We start from the raw sequence: 22,800 nt of genomic DNA, 5'->3' as shown, positions 1-22,800 counted from the left end.
TGTGTACCAATTTAAGGAAACCTGACACATGAGAACTAATTGCCTGCATAATCAATATTCTTCATTTTGAAATTAATATCTAATAGGGCCTCTTTTAATAGTAATTTGCCAAAAGGTAATCATTTTAATCTATAAAAATGAGATTTCAATATACACTTCTAAGAACATTCCAATTGTACCCATTAAGGGAAGTATACTAATACCTATAAATTTAAGGAAAAAATCATTTCAAGTAATAATTTTTAATTTTTATCCGTTAAAGCAGAAATCAAAGCCCAGTATGTATTTACTCCAAATATCTATGCTAAAAAACAAAAAACAAAAAAGCATGAAGCTCAACTATCAGTGTGCATATCTAGAATATAACAGCTTTATGTGTATTAAGTTTGTGGAAACAAATGAAGACCACCCAAATGAGAACAAAGGCTATTTATTTAAAGTAAGGGAGACAGCCACCATCACTTGCATTTGGCAGAGATTCAAAGGCAGGTGTGGGAGTGGGAAAGCTTCACAGTGTAAAAACAAGAAAGGCTTCAGGTGTGCTCTGATTGGATGTTGTTGGCCTGGAGAAGCTGAGGAACGCTATCCAAAAGGCCAGGCAACTAGAAGCAGGGCATCTTATGTGATTGCTTTGGGGAGCATACTTAGAGATATTTGGAGTTCGATGGTTGGTCCTGAGTTGGAAGGGTGGTGGGGGAAGAGGGAGAGGGTATGGAGGTGGCAGTAAGAAATTAAGAAGCTGGCAGGCATTGACCAAGTCCTAACCATTCTGATTGAAGCCAGAGATGGTGGTTCGGCTTCTCTGACTTGTTGCTGCAGCGGTTGTAGATCAGAGTTCTCTTGTCATGCATGGTCTGTCCATTTGTATAGTAAGTCTCTCAAGTCATTAACTAAAAAGTAATTTAGGTCAGGCAACTAAGGAGAAACTAAAGCGTAAGACAACTTCCACTTGTGGTGAGATAATATTTTGACATATTAAGAAGTGTTTTTGTTTTGTTTGTACCCACTAATTCCTTTCTATCTCACACACTCATTTATTCAAATTAGATTTGGCATCCATTGCTTCAGGGTGAGGATGTTACAGAAGAAATTCACAGCCCCAGTTGCATACCTGTTATCCCAGCACTTTGGGAAGCTGAGGGAGGTGGATTGCTTGAGCCCAGGGAGTTCAAGGCCAGTCTGGGCAACATAGTGAGACCCTGTCTCTACAAAAAACAAATGAAAAAACAAAAAATTAGTGGGGCATGGTGGCATGCACCTGTGGTCCCAGCTACTTGGGAGGCTGAGGTAGGAGGATTACTTGAGCCCAGGAGGTCAAGGCTGCAGTGTGCCATGATCGGACCACTGCACTCCAGCCTCGGTGAGAGAGTGAGACCCTGTCTCAGAAAAAGAAAGGAAGAAAAGAAAAAGAAATTAACAGAAAAGCATGAGTTGCCCATGATTTTGGATTTTTTTGTTTGTTTGTTTTTGAGACAGAGTCTCGCTCTGTCACCCAGGCTGGAGTGCAGTGGCACGATCTCCCCTCACTGCAAGCTCCACCTCCCGGGTTCACGCCAGTCTCCTGCCTCAGCCTCCCTAGTAGCTGGGACCACAGGTGCCTGCCACTAGGCCTGGCTAATTTCTTTTGTATTTTTAGTAGAGATGGGGTTTCACCGTGTTAACCAGGATGGTCTCAATCTCCTGACCTCATGATCCGCCCGCCTCAGCCTCCCAAAGTGCTGGGATTACAGGCGTGAGCCACTGCGCCCAGCCTGATTTTGGTTTTTAAAATGGAAATGTGAAATTCAAGACAGAAACAATGGTTTGAAAGAAAACATTTTTCTTCAAGTTTGAAAAGCCTAGATTTTTTTTTTTTTTCAAAGTGAAAGCAAGCTTATTAAGAAAGTAAAGGAATAAAGGAATGGCTATTCCATAGATAGAGCAGCCTGAAAAGCCTAGATTTTGAGTGTCAACACTTGGTGACCTGAAGGATTCAGATTATAAAGTTGACCATAAACGTAGGTTTAGGAAAAGGAATGATATGCCAAAGGGAATTTTCCCAGTCCAGAAAGAGATCATGATTCTATGGGGTTGGGAGAAGGAAGGGGCAAATGAGCAAAAGAGCTTAGACATTAGATTTCCAACCAGGTCCCAGTGCCCAGGGGTGGGGGGAGAAACGGGAATGGGTTTGAGGAAATCTGAAGGCAGAGGGTAGAGAGAAGAGGTGACTCTTGTCTCACTTCTGAGATGGAGCCTGGAACAGCAGTGAGCCTTACAGAATAGGCCAACCCAACATGGTATAGGCAGGCACTGTGGGGTAGGCATAGTATATGGAGAAGCCTGGGCAGAAGGTCCTGGGGTGACCATAAGTATGCTCTACCTACCATAATATGTATGTTTCATGTGCAGCAGAGAGTAAAAGAGCTGTGGCTTTGAGAGACTGCAGAAGCAGAGTAGCCCTGCACCCAAAATGTTTGATCAGAGACTCCACGAGGACTTCTGTCTCAGAGGATGCCAGCTGGAGAGATAACTGAGGCTGTGGAGTAGATGCCCCCCACCCCATACCCCCCATGTAGATGCCAGCCTGATGAGAAAGGCACTAAGAGGTGTAGGAGGTGGGCAATAGAATTCCAAATCAACTGAGATTATATGGAGATTTCATTTCTGCGTCTTAGCATAGTAGACTTATGAAACAGAGATTCAATTCAGGTATACAGAAATAAAGAAGCTTATGTTTAGTAAATACCTGAGGTTTTTACATTGATACTTATAGTTCATACATATATTTACCGTATGACTCAATCTTGCCTTTACTAATTTTTTAAAATGGAGTTTTCTGACTCAGGTAGATTTGAGGCATCATCTGCCTAATTATTTAATATATAAATAGTATCCAAACAAAAATAGTTTCTTTGGAGTTGTGGCCCCAAAGAAATATTATACCAGGACCAACTGAAACAGAGAACATTTTTCAGTAATTATTCAAAATTATAGTAAATATAAAACTTAACAGTGTCTGAGTTATCTTGAGTTGCCACTGCCTTCCTTGATAATATCCACTGATGAAATCAGAATTCTTCTCTTTGATTTATATAGATACTAGTGTAGACTTAAAATAATATTCCTTTTAGATAAAATCATATTTCCTTTAGATAATCAAATATCATTAAAATTATTAAATCTCTGACAATCCTTTGTTGAGCTATAACATCAGTTATTTGGTATTGAATTCCTTCTGTGAGCCAAGTATTTTGCACACATTATGTTATTGATTTCTCACAACCAACACTGAGGGTGTTATTGTCTCTATTTCACATCTTAGGGAAGTGAGGCTGAGCACTGGAAAATAAAGCATGCAGAGATGGTAAATAATTTTAATTTCTTCTTTATTCTAATTTACATCTAGCTGTTATTGAAATTAAAATAGCCATAGCAATATGCTCAACCTTTGAAAAGTAACATACTACATTTTAATATTCTCAAACCAAATATGGTGTTCAGTAAACAGTTACAGAGGATTGATATCTATGTTTTGACCTACCTCCTTTGAGAAACATTATGTGTAGTAAAAAACATTTTTCTATCACAGAAAATTTGTCTCCAATGTGCTGTTGGGCCATACGTTGTCTATTTATTATATCCCAGAATGAGGAAGTTGAGTGGAAAAGATTCTGCAGTTTAACTATGAGAGGACATTATACATTTCAGTGGAAGAGAAATAAATCCATCAAAAGCTAAGTAGATAAATTAAGGATTCCATAATAAGTCTTGGGATATAGACTGTGCATTTGTTTTGTTTCGTTTTTTAAACTTTCATTAAAGCTGCTAACCCTGTATACCAGACGCAGAAAAAGGACTTGCTTCAACCAATTTTGTCCTCTCCACCTGCAGCTCATCACCTTTTGGTGGCCTGGAGGTGGAGGAGAGTTGGTACAACAAAAATGAAGAAAGAAAATACAGATACAGTGACCAGAAGCTGTGCCCGGAAATCTCAGGATATACAGTGTGGAAAGGCACTGAAGTCCTAAACTGGAAAATAAAGCAAAACAAACCAAACCCCTTGGGAAAAAATGAAGCGCAACACTGAACACAGTATGCATGGGGATGCTCTTTTCATGTAGTGAGCAACAGAGTTTTGTGGACTGAACACACGGACATTACAATGAATTTTAGTAATAACAAAAGCTACTATTTATTGAATGCTTCTTTATGTACCAGGGATTGTGCTAAATACTTCATAGAGATTATTTTATTCAATCCTCACAAGAATTATATCATAATTATTGGTTTTGCTCCCATTTTACAGATGAGGAAATGGAGGGTTAAAGAGATCAAGCATTTGCTGGAAGATACACATTTAGTGAGTGGCCCAGCAATCTGACTCCAGGTCCAGAACTCTCTGCTCCCTTGCAGTACTGATAGTATCAGTCGGGGTTCTTGCTTGCAAATAACAATAATAAACTCTTAACTGTCTAAAAGAAAAATAACACTGGAAGAAGGGGGGGAAGGGGGCGTGGAGAAGCAGAGCTCATAGGTCCCAGGAGGCTGAGGGAGGCTTGGGGAAGCTTGGGAAACAGGCAGGAGCCAGGGGTTCAGCAGGTCAGACCACAGGAAGACTCTGTCTAAGGTATGGCCATCTCTGCTTTTGCAGCGAAAACAAAAGAAAAGAAAAGGAAAGAAAAGAGAAAAGAGAAGAAAAAAAGAAAAGAGGTTTCAAGGACTGTCAGAAAAAAGTACATGCTCTTTTAGCATAATATTCAAGACCACTGACAATCTGGTCTTATTCTACTTTTGAAGTGACCTCATAGCCCTCTTTAATACAGTCATCCCAGCATACTGAATTATTCACTCTTCCCTTAACTCTGTTTGTACTTTCACATCTTGACACCCTTGTTTATATTATTCTTTCTGCCTAGAATGCTCCTCCCACTTCCTCCCTTACCTGACAATATCCTACCCATCATCCTTCAAGGCTCAGCTCAGAGGGTCACTGCTTCTATCTCTCCTTCAGGATTAGTTATCTGCTTTTCTTAATCCCCATCTCACTTTTATTTTTACTTTTTTTCTTTTTTTTGAGACCGGGTCTCACTCTTGTTGCTCAACCTGGAGTGCGATGGTACAATCTTGGCTCACTGCAACCTCTATCTCCCAGGCTCAAGCAATCCTCCCACCTCCCCCTCAGGTAGCTGGGGCTACAGGCGTGTGCATGCACCATACCCAACTAATTTTTGTTATTTTTGGTAGAGGCAGGGTTTCACCATGTTGCCAGGGCTGGTCTCAAACTTCTAGGCTGAAGTGATCTACCCACCTCAGTCTCCCAAATTGTTGGGATTACAGGCATGAGCCGCTGTGCCTGGCCTCCCACCTGACTTTTAAAACATCTTTATCATTTATGTTTATGTTCACAGTGCCTGCTAATGTGCTTGTATTTAGTGGGTTCCAAATAAAATGTTTGTTAAATATTTATAGTGCAGCTACTTGGGAGGCTGAGGTGGGGTACTTTCTTGAGCCCAGGCATTTAATGCTGCAGTGAGCCATGATCATGCCACTGCACTCCAGTGTAGGTGATGGCAAAAATTTTAGTGGCAAGATCTGAAATATAAATGTTTGTGGATCTTTTTAACAGCTTAATCACAGCTAGTTAGAAATTTAACAAGAACATTCAATTCCCTAAACATTTCTTTGTTTGTTTTTGAGACAGGGCCTCACTTTGTCATCCAGGCTGGAGTACAGTGGTGTGATCTTGGCTCACTGCAGCCTCGACCTCCTGGGCTCAAGTGATTCCCCTACTTCAGCTTTCTGAGTAGCTGGGACCACAGAGATGCCCCACCACGCCCAGCTAATTTTTGTATTTTTTATAGAAACAGGGTTTTGCCATGTCACCCAGGCTGATCTTGAACTCCTGGACTCACGCCATCTGCCTGCCTTGGCCTCCCAAAGTGCTGGAATTACAGGCCCGAGCCACTACACGTGGCCTAAACATTCTAATTAATTGACATTTAGTATGCGGGTTACCAAATTTGCCTTTCAAAGTTTGCATTTAAAGATTGCCAGTATATCCATAGGATGAATTTTCAGGTCAGTCATGTTTTGATTTGGAGTACTTAATGTTTGCACAATTTGATCTTTGCCTGCCCTTTGAAAATTATTTTATAGACCTCCATTCACTTTCCTAATAGAATGAATTGCTATAAAGTGGCTACAGTGAGTAGTCTGAGAAAACATTGTAACACTCCTTTGGGCTTTTACCTTTGGAGGAATTCCTCACTGAGTGTGGTCTTGTTGGGATATATGACCTTGCCTTCCACTGCGGAAAACAAAGATTTTGAATCTTGCTGTCCCAACCTATAGGCATATGGAGCAACATCCCTGACACCTGGCAGTGGACTCTCCCACCCAGGTCTGTGCAGCCCTGAGATGAAAAAAGAGCATCTTGTGCAGCTAGTGGGGCAGCATGGTATTTAGCAGTGACTTCTAGGAGGTGGGACATACACCCTAAAATATTTATATTGTGAAGATTTTGTAATGCGTCAGATTTATTAATGCCACAATGTGTGGTTGTAAAGTACAGTGAGTGTGGACTGTGCTAAATGTGTTTATATCCTAGGGTATATGTTCCGTGTACATTTCATTAACCAAACTTCTGTTGTGAATTTGCCTTTTGCTGTCTTCATCTATATTGCATAAAAATGGGTAAAGTGGAGGAAATAAATTTTCTCTATTAAACAAACTTTGTTTTTTTAGAGACAGGGTCTTGCCCTGTTACCCACACTGGAGTGCAGTGGCATGATCATGGCTCATTGCAGCATTAAATGCCTGGGCTCAAGAAAGCATCCCACCTCAGCCTCCCAAGTAGCTGCACTATAAGTATTTAACAAACATTTTATTTGGAACCCACTAAATACACAACAGGCACTGTGAACATAAACATAAATGATAAAGATGTTTTAAAAGTCAGGTGGGAGGCCAGGCACAGCGGCTCATGCCTGTAATCCCAACAATTTGGGAGACTGAGGTGGGTAGATCACTTCAGCCTAGAAGTTTGAGACCAGCCTTGGTAACATGGTGAAACCCTGCCTCTACCAAAAATACAAAAATTAGTTGGGTATGGTGCATGCACACGCCTGTAGTCCCAGCTACCTGAAGGGGAGGTGGGAGGATTACCTGAGCCTGGGAGATAGAGGTTGCAGTGAGCCAAGATTGTACCATCGCACTCCAGGTTGAGCAACAAGAGTGAGACCCGGTCTCAAAAAAAAAAAAAAAAAAAAAAAAAGTAAAAATAAAAGTGAGATGGGGATTAAGAAAAGCAGATAACTAATCCTGAGGGAGGGATAGAAGCAGTGACCCTCTGAGCTGGGCCTTGAAGGATGATGGGTAGGATATTGTCAGGTAAGGGAGGAAGTGGGAGGAGCATTCTAGGCAGAAAGAATAATATAAACAAAGGTGTCAAGATGTGAAAGTACAAACAGAGTTAAGGGAAGAGTGAATAATTCAGTATGCTGGGATGAATGTATTAAAGGGAGCTATGAGGTCACTTTGAAGGTAGGATAAGACCAGATTGTCAATGGTCTTGAATATTATGCTAAAAGAGCACGTACTTTTTTCTGGGAGTCCTTGAAACCACTTTATTTTTATTTTTTTTTTGAGACAGAGTCTCCCTGTGTTGCCCAGGCTGGAGTGCAGTGGTGCAATCATGGCTTACGGCAACCTCTACCTCCCAGGCTCAAGTGATCATCCCAACTCAGTCTCCTGAGTAGCTGAGACTACAGGCATGTACCACCCCGCGCAGCTAATTTTTGTATTTTTTGCAGAGACAGGGTTTTGCCATGTTGCCAAAACTGGTCTTGAACTCCTGGGCTCAAGCGATCCACCTGCCTCAGCATCCCAAAGTGCTGGGATTACAGGTGTGGGCCACCATGCCTGGCTCCACTGTGTCTTTTTAAATATAGGATTGATATGATCATAAGTGTGAGATAGGATAATCACCCTGACCACAGATAAAAGGCAGAAAGGGAGATCAGAGATAATAAATTACATAAGAGGGGTTTGCAATAGTCCAAGAGGTAATAAATGATTGCTTAGTCTAGTACAGTAGTGGTTGGGAGGAATTCTTTATCTGAGAGTTATCGACAGAACCCAAAAGAATTGGTATCTAATTGAACATGGGCATGAGGTGAAGGAACGAATATTTTGGATAATAGAGCCCGATGCATAATAACTATCTCATTTTGCAAAAACAAGAAAAATTATACTTCTGCTGGGCACGGTGGTGCATGCCCATAGTCCCAGCTACATCTTGATTTCAGAGACATTAAAATATGAACAAATGTGTGTCTCAGAATCAATAAAATATAGTATGTATTATGTTATCATGTCTCACTACAAGATACATAGCAGGTGCCCCCCAAAATATTTGTTGACTTGATATTACGTATATGATGATGTGGAGTTCATATTTTTAGTAATAGTCTTTTTGATAAACACATTTCCTTTTTAACACATTGAATGTAACAATGTAACCCCAGGTATTAACTGTAATGGAAACTAAAATATATACAGCAAACTTAAGTTTAAACTTGAGAAAAATGTTAGTTGTGACTTCTCATTACTTCTTATCTGTCTCCGCCCTCCTACTACCTCATATAATTTCTTGACTTACATCTCAAAGGACTTCCTCCTCTTTCTTTCACCCTTCATAACCTGTATAGGAGTCTTCTATTTGAGGAAATTAGAGAATAAAGGTAGCAAGCATGGAGTTTAATAGCCACTGGAATAAACATAAGACAAAATATTCGGATGCATGCTTGTGAGACAATTTTTCACACCCCACAAACTAGATAAGATATTGAATAGGGTGAAAGATTAAAGGGGTGGAACCACATGAGCCACAGGCAGAGTTAGAGAGTTGTCCACATCTGCCAGATTCAGTACCATCTATGGTCAATACCAAGAGCTGTGTGGAAGCCAACTCAGACTCTTGCTCACTGTAGAGGATCTAACACTGTGTTATTAATTAACCACAGTATATAACTTAGATTTTTTACCTAGAAAAATAAAATAATAATATTATAATAATAGCAACCTGAATTGAGCATGACTATATGTCTAGCACTATGCTAAATTATTTACATAAATTATCTCATTTGATCCTTGCAATAATTTTATGTGTTAGTTAGCTATTGCTGCAATAACACTTTGTAACAAGCCACCCAAAAACCCAGTAACTTACAGCAACAGTTATGATCTTTTTCATCAGTCTGCAGGGCAACTATTGTTTGGGTGAGCTAGGCTGAGCTCTGCAGCATACCTCTGCCTCCAGCTGTGAGCAGGGTAGATTTGGCTCCAGGGTGTGTGTTGGAGCAGGTCTGCTCCATATGTCTCTTATCATTCAGGACAAACAGCTATGTGGAGCGTATTCTTCTCATGGTGTCGGTAGGAGTGTAAGAGTACAAACGGAAACACATGATGCCTGGGTTCAGGATGCTTGGAACTGGCACACTGTCACTTCCACCCACATCCCATGACCAAGACTAACATTGACAGGGAGGAAAAATACTCTACCCCAAGGGAGATAGGAGTGAATATTTGCCAAACTATAATCAAATATATAATAAGGTAGGTATGTAGGTATATTACACCCATTTTTACAGATGAAGAAACCAAGTCACAGAAAAGACTAAATGATTTTCCCAAAAACACAGCTAGGAAGTAATGAAGCTGGGATTTGAATCCAAGCTGATTTCAGAGGCTAGGATCTTAACTATCACTCTACACAGTTTTAATAAACTGGACTGTAGAAGGTACTACAAAGAGAAGAATAGCAGTGGTGATTTTATGATAATAAATGGAACCTGAGGAAAAGAAGTAGACAAGATAAAAGACTCTATTTTGAGATCCTAATCAATAAAGATGATTTTCTCATTAGCTTTCATAGCTGTAAGAGGGTATGTTGTAGGACTTCACAGAGGATGTGTGTTTGTTTATTTTTAGAATCCCCCCAATATAAACATATTAACATTTTCTCTATTTAAATACTACCTTTGCTACTTATTTCCTACCCACCTACATGGAAAGGGAAACCTCATATAGTCTGATAATTATTAGTAACCTATAAAGTAATTAATTGTCTTTTTGTAAGAATACCTGAGGGCTGCAGTGGCAGTCATATTAAAGCAACTGTAAAAACAATGAAGTCCAATAAAAACATTAGGCTCATGTCTTAAGAGGTATGCAAGGAGTCCTGAAGAGAAAGAAAAAAAAAAACTGAAGCATGATTGTAAAATAGGAGAACCAAGGTACAAATGTCACAGACAAGTCCTTTGGAAATACTTACAAGGAAGAAAAGAGAGAGTATGGAATAGAGAAGTAGGAGCTACACCCAGAAGACTTTCAAAGACTGAGATGTTGACCAGATCATGCAACTTCAGGGGCTTGCAATGCCCACGGACAGGCTATTTTCGAACTCTCTATGCTTCTTACACCACAGTACTGTAGAAAAATTATTTTTCTTCTTATTGCAGTAGCAAAAGACTCTAACATCATATAATAGAACCCTAGGTCAGTATTACAGATAAAACCCAAACCTATTGTGAGACTCCCATTTCTCACTCTAGCTTTCTCTCTTATTATAATGATTTCAATTTCAAGCTGCAGCTGTAGTCATTCATTTTCCTTTAGAATAAGTATAAAGCTGAAATAGCTTCCAAAATATAAACTAAAAGGTTTGGATCTTGATTTAAGTAAATCAACTATAGAAACATATTTTTAAGACAATTTGAATATTAAGAATTTTGATAATTTTTTACGTGCAATTTTATTGTTGTTACTTTTTTTTTTTTCTTGAGACAGAATCTTACTCTGTGACCCAGGCTGGAGTGCAGTGGTGCAATCTAGGCTCACTGCAACCTCCGCCTCTCGGGTTCAAGTGATTCTTGTGCCTCAGCCTCCCAGGTAGCTGGGATTACAGGTGCCTGCCATCAGACCCAGCTAATTTTTGTATTTTTAGTAGAGGCAGGGTTTTGCCATGTTGGCCAGGCTGGTCTTGAACTCCTGACCTCAAGTGATCCACCTACCTTGGCCTCCCAAAGTGCTGGCATTACAGGCGTGATGTTACTTTTTTAAAAAGGAAGTCTTTATTATAAATTCTGAAATATTTACAAATAAAATATTGTGATATCTTAGATTTGATTCAACATATTCCAACATTTTGGTGAAGTGAAATGCAAAATGTTGATAATTACCAAAACTGGATAATAAGTACATAGGGGCTCATTATCCTATTTTTTCTACTTTTGTGTGAAGTTTGAAAACTTCTATAATAAAAAGGAAAAGGAAAAAAAATCCATTAAAAAAATGCTACAAGGAGGCCACTCTAAGAGAAGTCTAATTCAAAAAATGTTTTCAATAAAGAATAGATTTCTCTCTAAAAGAAATTTTAAGCCATACAACCACAAACTTCCTTAAAACAACATCATCATAATATCCATGAGCAACACAGCCTTTCAATTGTCTTATTTTTTTTTTATTTTTTAATGAGCCAGAGTCTCGATCTGTTGCCCAGGCTGGAGTGCAGTGGTGCATTCTTGGCTCACTGCAACCTCCGCCTCCTGGGTTCAAGCGATTCTCCTGCCTCAGCCTCAGGAGTAGCTGGGACTACAGGTGCGCACCACTGCACCTGGCTAATTTTTGTATTTTTAGTAGAGATGGGGTTTCACCATATTGGCCAGGCTGGTCTCAAACTCCTGACCTTGTGATCCGCCCACCTTGGCCTCCCAAAGTGTTGGGAATTACAGATGTGAGCCACTGTGCCCAGCCAATTGTCTTTTATATGTATATACTATACATGCTTATGTTATGTGGGAAAATTATGTGATTTGTTCTAGAATTAAAAAGAGCTATATTCCTAAAAGCATAAGAAGTAAAAACACTTTATAGCTTTTTAAAATTATTATCGATTTAGGCCGGGTGCTATGGCTCACGCCTGTAATCCCAGCGCTTTGGGAGGCCGAGGCGGGCGGATCATGAGGTAAGGAGATCGAGACCATCCTGGCCAACACGGTGAAACCCCATCTCTACTGAAAATATACACACACACACAAATTATTATTGATTTGAAGTTAGGAGAACTTTTCCTTGAAAAGTGGAGAATAATAAGGGTTCATGTTATAAACTTACTATGTGCCAGGCACTGATCATACTTTATGAACTCAGGCTACTCTTCAAAATTACCCATTGCCATAGGTATTGCTGTTCTTCCCAATAAGAAAACAATAGTACTGAGAAGTTACATAATTTGCCCAACATTGTACTGTTGGTTAACAGCAAAGCTGGGACTCAAACACAGGGCATCTGGCTCCCATGTCTGATCCCTTAAGTCACTGAGCTGTGTCACTATCCATGGGAAGAGCATCTTTTGCAGAGTTGTTCTTTGTTTAGACTTTGGGGACCCAGTGTCTTTTATTCTTAGACAAATAAAGCAACTCTTTATTTATTCCCTTTGACATCAGCATATTCCTTTTATTTTGTCATGCACTTCAAATCTATTACTCCCAACATAGTCATACTAGCCCTATAATGTTCAGACATATTTATTACAGATGTTTATTTATGGCATGAATTCAAAGAACAGAAAACACTACAGTAAGCTCTTCTGCTTGATTTAAACCAGGATAATTTTGAGAAACAGCTTTGCTACTGTAGTAGTTGACAATGACATCTCTTTTATGTGAGTGTCAGCTTCTGGATAATGACCTTACATAAATTGCCCTAGTCACCTGATTTTCTCAAAAGGTCTTTTGCAAATTCTTTGCAGCCTAGCCAGTTGATATTACTTCCATACTGCCATATTGCCAAGGTTAATAAAGGAGTCTCTCTCTCTCTCATTTCTGACACGTTGCTTTATATGAAAGAAATAGTTTTTTTATTATTTTTATTTTTGAGACAGTATTTTGCTCTTGTTGCCTAGGCTGGAGTGCAATGGCGCAATCTCAGCTTGTCGCAACCTCCGCCTCCCGGGTTCAAGTGATTCTCCTGCCTCAGTCTCCTGAGTAGCTGGGATTACAGGCATGTGCTACCACGCCTGGTTAATTTTGTATTTTTAGTAGAGATGGAGTTTCTCCATGTTGGTTAGGCTGGTCTCAAACTCCTGACCTCAGGTGATCAGCCCGCCTCGGCCTCCCAAAGTGCTAGGATTACAGGCATGAGCCACTGCACCTGGCCTAAGAAATAGTTTTTAAAGGTCCATTTACCTATGGCCACATCATAATAGGCTTTGAATATGTGACTCTAATTTGGGGGGACTGTTAATAGCTACTTCTAGAAAGAAATTAGGGGGAGTCTACATGGGGCTTCAAATTGACTTAACTGAATTGGTCATTGAACTTATAAACAGAATGCCTTGAACAGAAAAAACAGAGTTTTTTCACTAAATTTTCGAAAAATGATTTATTAGAATTAACCGACCAAACTGATTTATTTTTTTCACCCATGGAAACATCCATCCCTGAATGAAACACTTTCCAATTTTAGAGGAAATTGTATTTTAAGACAGAGGGAATATTGTCATATAATTTAGGGGTTATATTTGTTACTCTAGGGCAGCAGTTACTGACAAGATGCCTTAACAACTCTATAATTTGAAGTTATCATCCATATACATGTAATAAATGCTGTATGTCTTCATCCCTCCCTGTTACCTGATATTACCTATATATGCCTTCTATGCAACATAAAGAGAGTTTTCTGTATTCAGATCTACCAGAATTTCTCTAGAACCCTAGAAAATGGAATCTAACCAATATTTATTTAAAAATAAAGGAGAAAGGAACAAAGAAATGCAGAAACAAGAAAGAGAGAGAAAGCCAAGAAAAAGTAACAGAAATAAAGAGTAGAGTATTTTATTTTTCTCTAAAATAGTGATTCTCAACCTGGCTGTATATTAGAACCTCCTGGAGAGTATTTGAAAAATACTGATATCTGGTCCTCAAGCCCAGAGATCAGCTGGGTGTGGTTACTTTGCTCTTCATGAGAAACATTTAAACAGTAATGGAGAGTCAGCTAGACTTGTAGTACTGGAGACATTCTCTACTCTGTGCTTCCTGATTGTCTCATCATAAATAAAGTACAACTCAAGTAACTTCTGATTTTGAGTATGATGGTGGAGTGGAAATGGGAATGGAGCATAAAGACCTAGCTTGTTCATTCATTATTCATTCAACTGACGAACAAATATTTATGTGGTGCCTATTCTTTGGCAGATACAGTATTGAGTTCTGGGGATGCAGTGGCAAACATAACGATTCAAGAAGCATGACAGGTCCCTGTCTGAAATCTTGTGTGTGTGTGTGTCTGTGTGTGTGTGTTTAATTTTTTTGTAGAGACAGGATCTCACTTTTGTCCAGGCTGGTCTTGAACTCCTGGCTTCAAGTGATCAAAGTGCTGGAATTACAGGCAGAAGCCACCATGACCAGCCTAGGGCCTCAAGTTTTAACCTGTGTTAATGCCAAGGTCAATCAGGTTGGTAGGAAGCAAGTAAGTGGAGAACATGAAATTACCTTAAGGAACAAGTCAGTTTACTAGCTAATTTTGTTCATGGAATAAAAACGTTTTGGCACTTAAATGGACTCAAGAGATTATTGACTTTTGTTTTACAAATGAGTAATTTTAAACTCAGGGTGTTAAGTAACTAGCCTCTGATCATACAGTTAATTCAGGACAGAGGTGTAGAACCTAGATGGCTATTTTATAATACTGTCTACATTCAAGTAAAAACCTTCTCAGCAGATTTTTCTTTTCATTCTAAGTTTCTAAAAGAAAATAGTCCTCCAGAAAGAGCCTTTGTAAAAGAGAAGGACCAACTTCTTCCCCTGTTGAGCTAATCCTAGTGTGAAATTAACTAGCAGCACCGCTAGTCAATTCCACAAGTCAATTCCACACTGCTGCCCTGTAGGGAGAGAAACTAGAAAAAAGGAGAGTAGGTCTTGGTCCATTTCCTCTCTAACTACAGTTGTTCTAAGGTCAAACACTTAGAACATTAAAGGAAATGGCAAGAAAGGACTATTGTGAATATGAGGAGTGAGGATCTGAGACAGGAAGACCTAAAAATTAAACCAAAGAGAACAATTGTAATAAAGAATTATAGTTCTGTCTTCCCACACCATCTTTGAGGGCTAATATACAATATGGAAAGTGCATTCAGGCATCTTCCTAGTGATAAGGGAAATGCATATCTACACCATAATGAGATTCTGTTTTATACCCATTTGTGTAGAAATTTTAAGAAATCTGACAGTATCAAGTGATAAGAGGATCTCTCAGAAAAGGCTGGTGGAAGTGTAAATTGGTATAGCCACTTTGGAAAGCTGTTTGGCTCATTCATCTACTCTACAACCAAGCAATTCCAATGCTAGATATAAATCCTTGCCATGTGCACCTGGAGGCATTTGTAAACCTGTTCATGGCAGTATTGTTGTAATAGAAAACACCCCAGAACAATCCCAATGTCCACTGACAGGAGAGTGGATAAAGAGTGGTATAGTCACACAATGGATACTATACAACAGTCAAAACAAATGAACTGCCACTATGTATGTATGATTTGGGTGAATCTCGGCAAAATAATGTTGAATAAATTAAAAAGGCCACAGAAAATTACATCTGGCATGAAACTTCATTTTTAACTTAAAACTAACAAACTACTGTTAAATGACATATTTTTAGGAATACATATATTATTAAATTATATTTTTGAAAAGTGGTAGAATGACAAATACAAGATTCAGGATAAAGATAACTTCAGTTTGGTAAGTAAGGGGAAAGGGATGGAGAAAGGTCACATAGATAGAAGTAAGCTATGATCAATATTCTAGTTCTTGTGTTAGTGGCAGGTTCACTTTATGTATTAAATTATAAAAAGATTAATAGATAATTGTATCAGTAATTTACTGCAGCATAATAGGTTACCTAATAATTTAGCAACTTAAATATACTTCTTTTAACATACTTCTTTCATCTATTTTTCCTTTCCTGAAGTGTCTTAAAGCAAATTCCTGGCATTGTGTTATTTTATCCCTATATACATTAGTATCCATCACTTAAAAATATGAACATTTTCTTATAGACTCACATGTAAAATTAATAAGTCTTTTGCAATACCTAGTGTATGAAAACTATATTCAAGTTTCTTTTAGTGTCTCAAAACTTACATTTAACAGTTAGTTAGAATGAGAATCCAAACAAGGTCTACACATTACACTTAGTTTGCTCTGCCTCTTAAAATCTTTCAATCTAGGGGAGTCCCTTTACTCCCTTCTTCCTCCCTTGTCCTGTTGAAGAGACCCAGGCAGTTGGCTTGCAGACTATCCCACAGGCTGGATTTGTCCATTGGCTTCCTTGTGATGCCATTTTACTTATTTCTATCTCTCCTATGTTTCTAGAAGATTGGAAGTTAGTCCTCAAGACTTGATGAGATTTAGATTCAACTGTTTTGGCTAAAATATTTCTTAGGTGGTGGTATGTATTTCATAAAGCACCATATCAGGAGGCACATATGGGTGGACTCCCCACTCGTAGTGACACTGAGATTGATTAATAGTTACAGGTGGTATCAGCCTGAGACCTTCATTGCAGGGTTCCCTATCAGCCTTCCATTTTAATAATTGTTGCTTAAATCAACTAATTCATGACGAATTGTAAAATGGTGATTTCCTAATTCTATTACTTCTCTTTTATTTGATGTAATTATTTTTATAAAGTAGAACTTTCCTTCATCAATCTGGGACATCTGATTACCCCATTAGAAGTGGTTTGTTCTCTGTTTCACATCCTCTCAGCCCACCTATTACTAAGGTCATTGATGCAGCAACCTGCTTTCTGCAGGTGTAACCTGAGAGCATCTCTCCTCATCTGCATTGCATACATCTCATTTTCTGTCCCTGAGTTCCTCTGACACTACAAAGGAGGGACATTTGCCTAGCACTCACACATGATGGCTTAGAAGTATGAGGGGTCTCAGGCCCCAAGGAGGAAACTTGGACCAATGGGAGAAGGGAGCTGATAAGTAACTGCTCTCTTCTTGCATCAAGCTGACAATTATGAAGTATATTCTACATGGCTCAGGGCCTCATTGCCCACAGTGATGACAAACTAGAGAACACCCTTGTACTGACTCTCTCTGTTTCACTCTCCCTAGTCATCCACTTCTGCTTCCTGAGATCACTGTCCAAAATAAACTACCTAAAAAGTAAGCCCTTGTCTCAGGTTCAACTTTGAAGGGGGTAAGCCAGGCTAAGACATCACTAAATATAATTCACACAGGAAAGGTAGGATAAATGCTCAATTCTTTCATTACATTGCAAATATTCAGAGTATTGTCCCAGTTACATCTAATAATAAACTCATCAATTTATATGTAATCAATGAATTCCAATCAGTTGTAGTTCTTACTTTTTTGGGTAAGATTGTCCTCTTTTCAGCCAGTGGGAGCTCCTTTATGCTGATCCCTTTGTGCCTCTGACCTGTCCCTTTGGACTTTAATAGCTTCCTTGATTTCTGGCACAAGATGTCCAAGGTTAATCATACACATTTCTTGCCCCAGACAAAAATCTGCCATTCCTCCAAAGAGCCTCATTTCTTTTCAAAGGAAATGATGTTTTTAAAAGTAGAATGTGGCCGGGCGTGGTGGCTCACGCCTGTAATCCCAGCACTTCGGGAGGTTGAGGCAAGCAGATCACTTGAGTTCAGGAGTTTGAGACCAGTCTGGCCAACATGGCAAAATCCTGTCTCTACTAAAAATATAAAAAAGTTAGCTGGGTGTGGTGGCACACACCTGTAGTCCCAGCTATTCAGGAGGCTAAGGCACACTAATCGTTTGAACTCAGGAGGCGGAGGTTGTGGTGAGCTGAAATTGTGCCACTGCACTCCAGCCTGGGTGACAGAGTGAGACTGTTTCTCAAAAAAAAAAAAAAAATGTGAATGCTAAAGATGCTTATTACTACAAAATTGTCATTACTTCTAGGCCTTTCCAAGGGACAAAGGAAGTAAAATGCTTCTTTTTTTCCCCTAATAATTCTTACTGGGATATAAGAAATACATTTTTTTAAAAGAAAAGAATCATAAGTTCATATTCTTTCTAATTCAACTTTAATATTACATGGATTCTACTTACTCTGAAAATCACTGTTCCTAAAAACTCTAGTAATTGTTTTTACCTATATATACAAGAATAGTTTGAAAGTACTATAATAGGATCTGTATTTCAACCAGCAATAAGACTATTGACTAAAGCTTATGATACCTTTGTAGTTCTATTTATCCTGAGCATATATTCTATTATGATTGTACAGTGAAAACAATATTTTCTAAAGTAATTAAAGTGTTTACTTGGTATGGTTACGTCACCAACTTAATATACAGTTAGATTATTTGTTTTCAAATTTTAGGAATTGCATTTTTCTTTTGGATTTGAAATTATTTTGAAAATGTAGAACATATACATGATTCTAAAATCAAAACCATATAGCCAAGGCTTATTCAGAGTAGTCTAGCTTCCGTGCCTGTCTCCTCCACCTGTTTCCTCCTATTCCAAATATATGCAAATACTCTTTTGTAGTTTAGCTATCTTACCAAAAAAAAAGCACATATACTGTTCTGCACTTTGGTTTTTTTTTTTTTTACACTAATATATATTCTGGAGATCATTTCACCTCAGGGTAAAGAAATGGCCCTCATTCTTTTTCACAGTTGCATAGTTTCATTGTGTAGATCTACTCGAGTTTGTTCAACCAATCTCTTATTTGGGGTTATCTGGATTGTTTCCAATCTTTTGCTATTACAAATAATACTGCAATGAATAACCTTGTGCTTAAGTCATTATTTGGGATATTTTCCTAGAAGTGGGTTTCTAGGGCAAAGGGCAATATATATGTAATTTTGCTGAGGATTATCAAATTCCCTTCCATAGCTGCCATGTACCATTTTGCATTCTCAATGGCACTATGTGGCATCTCCATAGCCTGCTAACCAAGTAGGTGGTCAAACTTTTGGATTTTTGCCTCCTTGTATCATCTTTGCCGAAGATACACCACGACGCTTTCATCTGCCTTTGGAAGAACTCTCTCAGGATAAACAGTAGGTGATTGTATTGAGGGTGACAGAAGGAGGGTGGCTGCAATATCTCTATCTATTTCCACTCACCTAATCATGGAAATGCCAGCGCCCACAGCACTATCCTTGTTAAGAGCTTGTATTTTCCAAGGTTGGCTCTGGTTTCCAGCCAAAGAAAAGGACATCAAATACGACCTTACTTCTTTCTAAGGTCAGTAGAATGCACAGTGCCCAGTGAGTTCTACTGGTATAAGCTTCAGAATCCTGAAAAAGGTAGAGGAGGAACTGTGATCATTTTTTGTCAGCTTGCTGTCTCCAAAACAACGCCGATGTCAAGGGGAAGTCCCTGAGTGTGGCTGAAAGTTTCCACAGATTGCGGAGTGACCACGCTCTAACCTGCAGGGCTACTCACACCCAGGACTTCTTCTTTTGCTGCTTTGTAGGAGTAAATGTCATGGATGGACACTGTGTTTTTCTTTCAGCATCTCCCATTTCCCAGTGGGCAATTTTGCACTCCAGGGTGACAGACATTTGGTAATGTTTGGAGACATACCTGGTTGTCACAACTTGGAAAGGGGTGCTGCTTAACATCTAGTAGGTAGAGGTCAGGAATGCTACTCAACACCGTACAATACTCAGGACTGCCCCCCTTCCCCCAACAAAGAATTATCTGGTCAAAAACACCAATAATGCCAAGGCTGAGAAATCCTGCTGTATTCTTTCTTTATGCACACATTCACAGACATCCTTAAAATAACTATTATCGGCCGGGCGCGGTGGCTCACGCTTGTAATCCCAGCACTTTGGGAGGCCGAGGCGGGCGGATCACAAGGTCAGGAGATCGAGACCACGGTGAAACCCCGTCTCTACTAAAAATACAAAAAAATTAGCCGGGCGTGGTGGCGGGCGCCTGTAGTCCCAGCTACTCGGAGAGGCTGAGGCAGGAGAATGGCGTGAACCCGGGAGGCGGAGCTTGCAGTGAGCCGAGACTGCGCCACTGCACTCCAGCCTGGGTGACAGAGCGAGACTCCGTCTCCAAAAAAAAAAAAAAAAAATAACTATTATCAGTGGCAGAGGAAGGGCAGAATCACAGATACTCCCCCTCCCTGTTCCTCCAAAAGTCACTAGCAATTCAGAAATTTCTTTAATCATACTCTAAGGAATTATATATTTATCTGGGAGATTAAAGAACAAATACCATTTTAACCTTCTAAAAACTGATTATCATTAAGTATAATGCAATCTTTTAACTGTAAGTATAAAGGAAAATGCTGATTATTTAAAGTAAATGGGACCCAAAGTCCCATGAATAATCAAAAACTTGGTTAATAGAGTATGACCAGAGAATAATGCACTTGGCTTCTGTGGAGAAATTAAAGTACATGCTGTGAATTGCTATTGAGGAAATTGCATGAAAAGTTACCCTTAAGGTACCGTGAAGCTGAAGAAACAGCCTCAGGTGCACAATATATCACATTAGTCTCTATCTTTGTATTTTCATGACTTCTTTCACCTTGGATAACCCAGAAGCTCTGGCCTTGGAACTTTTTGGAATGGTAAAATATCTCTTTCCATATTTATTTTCATTTCCTGGAATGGTAAAGTACCTCACTCTCCATATTTATTTTCATCTCCTAACAGACCTGAATTTTGTTGCCAAGAGTTTATCTCTTTCACAGAAATTATTTTCAAACTTCAGCTTACTTACTTTGAGGGCATAGACTGTCTTTGATACTTATAATCACAATTCACGTTAAATAAAATGTGCCTCTGAAAAGCTATACCTAAACTGAATTTTTGTAAATAAAATAAAAAATTTAAATTGCAAGGAAAACTTGCCAAAGGGAGAGTATGAAGCTAAATCTTTTGTAGAAAAAATCATCTTGATTTGCAAAGTGAACAACTACTCTTTAAGTCCCAATCTTTATTTGTAGCTCAAGAGGCTGGTACAGTATTATGCATGATGCTTATTTAAAAAATACTGACAGGCTGGGCATGGTAGCTCACACCTGTAATCCCAGCACTTTGGGAAGCCGAAGTGGGCGGATCACTCGAGGTCAGGAGTTTGAGACCAACCTGGTCAACATGGTGAAATGCTGTCTCTACTAAAAATACAAAAGTTAGCTGGGTGTGGTGGCGGGCATCTGTAGTCCCAGCCACTTGGGAGGCCGAGGCACAAGAATTGCTTGAACGTGGGAGGCGGAGGTTGCAGTGAGCTGAGATCGTGTCACTGCACTCCAGCCTGGGTGACAGAGCAAGACCCATCTCAAAAAATAAATAAAAAATAAAATACCAGGAATTTGGAAGGATTTTGAAAGTTTTAGAGACTTTTATAAGCTATTTTTAAGAGTGTAAAAAATGGATAATATAGGCCAGGCACGGTGGCTCACGCTTGTAATCCCAGCACTTTGGGAGGCCGAGGCAGGCGGATCACGAGGTCAGGAGATCGACACCACGGTGAAACCCCGTCTCTACTAAAAATACAAAAAATTAGCCGGGCGTGGTGGCGGGCGCCTGTAGTCCCAGCTACTCGGAGAGGCTGAGCCAGGAGAATGGCGTGAACCTGGGAGGCGGAGCTTGCAGTGAGTCGAGATTGCTCCACTGCACTCCAGCCTGGGTGACAGAGCGAGATTCCGTCTCAAAAAAAAAAAAAAAAAGGATAATATATCCTTTATTAAGAATGGTTAACACCTGTTTTAGGTAATAAGAAAGGAGGTAAGATCCTAGGCACGTTTGAAAAAAAAAATAGGTAGCATTACTGAAAAGATAATCATATTGACTGTTTCCTCTCAGGAATAAGGAGAAAAGAGTGGATGGGAGCCTTTTAGACAGTGTAATATTTCGGTTAGAATACGGATTCTGAAACCAGACTGTCTGGGCTCACATCCCTGTCTAGTGTGGTCTTAGGCAACTTACACGACTCGACTGCACCTTAGTTTCCTCATACAAAACACGGAGAATACTAATGTTATCTACTTAACGAGGTTGTTCTGAGGATTAAATAAAGTAATACATGAACTAGTACGTGAAAAGCACTCCGGTCAGCGATAGTCTTCAATCCTGGAGTTGAGCTCCAGGCTAGGCATAAAGAGGAAGATAAGAGGCAGGGAACAGGCAACGTTTCATTCTTCCTCTCCGCACCCTCGGGAACGAGGCACCGCCGTTTCTCCCAGGGCTCAGCGAGAAGGCCGGTAATTCGAAGTTGGATCCGAGGACTGTCCTTGGGACCCCTTTCTGCCGCACCACGCCGCCTTTCGTCTGGTTGGGCCCTGAGGACACTAGGGCTCAGCCCCACGCCCAGACTAGGCGTTCCACCACTGAGCCGTGACCCCAGCTCCAGGAGGCATGCAGCCCGAGAGGCTGCCTTCACGCCCGGCCACGGCCACTGCCACTGCCAGGGGCTGGTGGCGATAGAGACAAAAGGCTTCCGGGAGGAACTGGTGCCTCCGCCCGATGCCCTTCCTTGCGGGCAAGCTGGGGGCTGACCCTTGTTCGTGACACCAATACTTATGCATGCCACTCAGTGCTGGGCGCCGGGGACTCTAATGAATCCAGACTCGGCCCAGATACCGTGTGCAGAGGGACCACTCGCGGCCCACAACCGATCCCTGTCACTGGCGATCTTTGTTGGCCCAGAGCAGGGGGGTGGGAGGAGCTGAACCTCCCAACCCCGGTTCACCTCCAAAGCACCGCCCCTTCGGGGGCGTTCTCGGGTACGCC

The 22,800-nt window shown here is 40.0% G+C and overlaps 1 long non-coding RNA gene across 1 annotated transcript; it reads right to left on the bottom strand.

The window, feature by feature from the left end:
* Nucleotides 1-414: 414 nt before the first annotated feature.
* Nucleotides 415-22,647, bottom strand: LOC129471637 (uncharacterized). Its single transcript, XR_008653676.2, has 3 exons — nucleotides 21,997-22,647; nucleotides 19,171-19,344; nucleotides 415-1,205 (listed from the first exon to the last, which is right to left on the bottom strand). It is a non-coding gene; the product is annotated as an uncharacterized lncRNA (long non-coding RNA).
* Nucleotides 22,648-22,800: the final 153 nt, after the last annotated feature.

The sequence above is a fragment of the Symphalangus syndactylus genome, chromosome 2 (assembly GCF_028878055.3).
Source record: "Symphalangus syndactylus isolate Jambi chromosome 2, NHGRI_mSymSyn1-v2.1_pri, whole genome shotgun sequence".
Lineage (NCBI taxonomy): Eukaryota > Metazoa > Chordata > Mammalia > Primates > Hylobatidae > Symphalangus > Symphalangus syndactylus.
This window is presented reverse-complemented; position numbering and strand designations above follow the sequence as displayed.